Consider the following 5449-nt stretch of genomic DNA (forward strand, 5'->3'; position numbering starts at 1 on the left):
GTAGCCTGGAAAAATAGGCAGTTACAGGAATATTCCTTAATCAGAAATAGCCAAAGGTGTGCCAATTGGGGAAAGTGGTCCAGAAGTTTGAAGTTTGATTCTTGGGAACATAAAGAGTTAGTTAATTGTGTTTGAACTCAGGACAAACCCAGGATTAAATTAAGCACTGATTGATTAACAACAAAGATTATGAGAAGGGAGGACATAACTGTATCTAGAGTCTTATATTTCTTTAAATGGCTTCCTACTTATATGTCCTATTTAAATAGCAGTTAGCTATATTAGTAAATATGTGTGCTTGTATGGTTGAATAGTTTTACTTTCATATAAAGAAGTATAATTACTGGGGAAAAATTAGTATTAATTTTTATTTCTCATTTCATAATGCCTATGGGACATTATTTTGGGGGAGCGGCAAAGTCATAACCACCAATAGTTTTCTGACACCTGATGCTGTTTATAGTTTAAATGTTTATATTTTAAGTGCTATTAATGGAATAAAAAGTCCTTTAAAGATTGGCCTTGGAAACCCAAAGTTACAAATGATAGCAAATGTTAGGCCGACAAAGTTGCCTTTTTCATAACAAAAATCATCAGCAATATTTTAAATTATATGATTTGATCCCATACTACGCATAGCCAACATAATTGGGTAATACTTTTGAAATATTATCTGATGCATTTTTTTGGTTCTTGGACAATCTTAGTCCTGTTTTCTTCCCATTGTATCAGTGGCATTTCTTGGTAGGAAGTATTAAATGCAGTATAGAATAAAGTAATTTTCACTTTCAAGAAAGTTATTAAAGTCCAGAGCAAAGAGAGTGGTCTGAAAGCCAAAACATTTTTGATTTTCAAGAGCTCTTAAAGCTCTTATGATAGAATAGGTTTGGAAGAGTCTGAAAATTTGGCTTTGTGTATGACGTTCTATGCCCTGAATTGATATTGTTGACATACTAAGAAATACATAACAGTATGTGTTCCTTTTTGGTATAAATTTAGAGAATTTGTACCATAAACTCTAAAATAACTCCATGTCTACTATGGCCCCGTGGTGGTAGACTAGGAATGACCGAAGGAAATGTCCAGGGTTCTCAGGATTCTGCCTACCATAGTGGAGGATAAGTAAGCAGCTAGGTGGAGAGTAAAGGAGTGATTAGCCGATCGAGAAGGAACAGAGATATTCAGGTTGTGTCGGTCAACAACTAGAGACTGTGAAGGGCTTTGGATGTTGGCAATGGATATAATGAAGGCAGAGTTTCACGTTCAAGATTGGGAAGGATGAGCTACACTTGAGCAGAATCCACTGTGAGCACTGGACACTAGAGGAAGCAGTCTCCCTGCCAGGACCACATATTAGCACCCCTGGAACCTGGTCCATTTTTAAGGGAAGTCAAAGAGGAATGAGTAGAATTCTGGATTTTAGCATATACCAAAAAAAAAAAAAAGTTTTAAAATAGAAAAAACTACATTTACATGAATGACGGCAGATTAAATCTGCCATAAGCAGAAATGGGGACCCATCGTTCATTTCAGTTAACAAAAAAATAGTTTTCGCTTTACACATATGAATCTTATAACTATGTGAAATTCAAATTTGCAACACAAATAATCTCTGTCCACAAAGAGCTTACAACTATAGAGAGACCTTTACACCTAAAAGTGTTCTCCAATAACAACCCAAGACCAGAGTGAAAGGGGCATCAGAGACATTCCGATTATCTACACGAATGTTATGTTTTTTTCTTATTTGGGCCCTGAAGTGTTTGGCACACCTGACTCCTCCCTGTTTCTTGAAACAGCCACTGGCATTGATCTGGGGATCCAGAGATTTTGCTTTCCTTGCTTTTTCTCTGATCTTTCTTTTCTTTTGAAGGACACTCTTTCTTTGTGTTCCTGCCTGGGTTCTCTGCCTTTTCCACCCCTGTCCCTGGGGAATCTCATCCATGCTTTGGTTTTTCACTACTGTCGATGTGTTCTTGACCCTCAAAGCTCAATCCCCAACCCACTTCTCTCTCTGTTCAGAATCCCAGACATACATACTCAGTTGTCTCCAGAATAATTTTGCCTCAGTATGCCACAGCCTATGAAAATGATTATTTCCAAACTCATCTCTCTATGACAGACTGCCTGGCACAAAATAGGTGTTCACATATTTACTGCGGACATCATGTATTATAATTGCCTGTTGTGTTGTCCTTCTCCACCAGATTCTAAATATCTTGAGAGCACAGATAATGTCTTCCTCAAAACCTGTTGCCTCCCCAGCATCCAGCACAGTGTCTATCACTTAGTAGATGCCTCAATGCTTCCTGAATGAATGAGGATAGAAAATAAATCCTTGGAATTTAAAGAGGGAGAAGTGATCCTAGGACAGAGGTCAGAGAGAATCTATGGGAGCATTCTAATTACTGTTGTTGTGTAACAAATGATCCCCAAACATAGTGGCTTAGAACAACCATTTATTTTGCTTCTGATTTGGGAATCAGGAATTGAGCAGGGCTTGGTGGGGCAGTTCTTTCCTAGGTTGACGACTAGGGCAATCATCTGCAGGCTCTGGAATGAATATCCAAGATGTCTCTCTTGACCGGTAATTATGCTAGGGCACAGGTGGGTTGTCAACCAGAGTGTCTAGACATGGCCTCTCCAGCATGGTAGTCTCAGGGTTTTGGGGCTTCTTACTTGGTGCCTGGCTGCCCCTAGAGCAACTATTCTAAGACAAGCAAGTAGAAAGTACAGGCCATTTATTACAGGGTCTTGGAAGGCATGGAGCATTCCATTCCCTCTGTTGTATTCTAATGGTTAAAAGCAAGTCCCTAAAGATCAACCTAGATTGGAGGATAGGGGACCTCTACCCCTCCTCTCAGTGAGAGAATTGTCAAGAACTAGAGGAAATATTTTAAAGTTGCCATGAGGGAGATTGGATTTTAGTTAAGTTTGAACGTATATATAGAATTTGAGTAGTTGTTGGATTTGTATGTGTAGAAAGGAGGCTAAATAAGATTCTATGTACATAGAAACCCAAGGGGACAAGAGTGTAGTAGAGGCTGAGTTATAAACAGTGAATAATCCATTTTGGCATGAGCATAAGGTTTGTGGAAGGAGGTTTGGAAGGTGAACCTGGAAGGAAACTTGGGCCTTGCATGCTAGGCTAAGAATTTTGGCCTTTATCTTATTGACATGCAAGAGAGTGTGGCATGATCAAAGTGCTATTTCTGGAATATTAATCTGGCATGGGGATATGCACTAAGTTTGAAGGGCTGTACTATAAGCTAGGAAATCACCTAGAGGGCTATTGCAGTAATCTCAGAGGTCATTAGGACCTGAGTCAGGGAAGCAGAATTTAACCTGGGAAAGAAGAGATGAATGGGAGAGTTATGGGAAGGAAAAATCAACAAGACTTGATAACCAAATGGCTATGGAAGGGTCTTGACAGCTGGAGTGTTGTGTGATTCTTATAGGGGAAATATAATGTATCTCGGGTCTCCTGTGTTGGTGTTGATCTGAAGAATTCTTTAACACCTAGGAAGGTAACTCTTGCTCCTACATTGGGCACTTAATTGAATAAGTACAATTAAGGGATACCTGGGCAGCTCAGTCAGTTAAGAGTCTGACTCTTGATCTTAGCTCAGGTCTTGATCTCAGGGTTGTAAGTTTGGGTTCTGTGCTGGGCGTGAAACTTACTTTAAAAGTAAATACATACATACATACATACATACATACATAAAATTAATATTCACCCAAGCAATTTAATACGCAAGATTAAGTTTTGAAATTACAAGCTACAATATTTGGGAGAAAACATCAAGCCGAGGCTTTCAAAATTTCTCCCTTGTCTCTTTTCCCTCCCTGTCACCTGCTTAATAAATATCATACTGAATTCTTGTATTAGATACCACCATAACTGTGAATTCCTCATGTTTTTCTATATGAAGATCACTGAAAAATAAAACCACACACACACACCACAACACAACAGTAACAGAAAGCATAACAATCAACAATTGAACCTCATACCATCTGGCCTTTTACCCTATTTGAGAAGAGCTGTTGACTTCCCTTGTTGACAATCTATATTTCCATTAGTATGAATGAGCTGAGCTACTGAAATCACTCAATGTTTTTATTTATGGCCTATTCTACAGCTTTCAAATTAAGCTTATATTTGGTATTAGTAGATATTCATTACCTGTCTAAAGTGCCATTTAAATAACTGATTGCTTGGGGATTAGATGGCAAAGAAGGGAACATGTCACACTCAGATGCTTCGCCCTATTCATAAAATGTTACAGTTAGACCTTCTCTATTTTGTATACTGCTGCTTCTACCAGTGGACCAGGCAAACTGTCTTTGGATCTTTCTGTTTTAAAACAGTTATCAAGGGGGCACCTGGGGGGCTCAGTCAGTTAAGTGTCCAACTCGGCTCAGGTCATGATTTCGTGGTCGGTGAGTTCAAGCCCCGTGTTGGACTTTGTGCTGACAGCTCAGAGCCTAGAGCCTGCTTCAGATTCTGTCTCCTTCTCTCTCTGCCCCTCCCCAACTCGTTCTCTTCCTCTCTCTCTTAAAAAATGAATAAACATTAAAAATTTTTAAAACAGTTGTTATCTTGTTTCTTGAGTAAAGCTTTTGCTTTCTGTAAAATAACATGCATGCTGACAGAAAGACATAAATAATGAACCACTAAAGCAACATTCTAGCTAGCTAACACAATTTAAGAGACTTATTTATGCTGGATTTTTTTTATTAAAAAAACAGGCAATAAATGGAAAGGGGGAAGAAGCAACCCACTAGACATGTAAAACTAAGAAATAAACAAGTTGTTCCCCACAAAGAACATCCTGTGTACGGATGCCTGTGAGGCTCAGAAATCACTCAGTACTGGAAGCTATAAACCAAGTCTTCTCTGAGGTGCTTTTCTTCTCCCCAAAGAAGTCATAACAGGTATATATACAGATCTATAATGCCTTTCTGTTGGGGAAATGAAAGTACTTCCAAAACAATCTCATAACGTTGTGATGGAGGAAATGATGGCAGGTTTTATATTACCCCCATCACACAGGTGATGGAGGCTCTGATAAATGGCATCAGTGACAAAGTTACAAATAGATGCTAGGTCTTCTGATGTACAGCCAGGACTTCAGTAGTTAAATGAAAAATGTGTTCCTATTTTGTTCAGCCCTTCATCTTGGAGAGAGAAACTATCTCATTGGTTTTAAACCCTGCTCGTTTCTACACAGATATGTATCCCCCCACCCCCACCCCAAGAGATAGGCCTCCTGACTCAGATTTAAAAAAAATTTTTTTAATGTTTATTTATTTTTGAGACAGAGAGAGACAGAGCATGAACAGGGGAGGAGCAGAGAGAGAGAGGGAAACACAGAATCTGACACAGACTCCAGGCTCTGAGCTGTCAGCACAGAGCCTGACGTGGGGCTCAAACTCACGGACCATG

The sequence above is a fragment of the Acinonyx jubatus genome, chromosome A1, assembly GCF_027475565.1.
Source record: "Acinonyx jubatus isolate Ajub_Pintada_27869175 chromosome A1, VMU_Ajub_asm_v1.0, whole genome shotgun sequence".
NCBI classification, from domain to species: Eukaryota; Metazoa; Chordata; class Mammalia; order Carnivora; family Felidae; genus Acinonyx; species Acinonyx jubatus.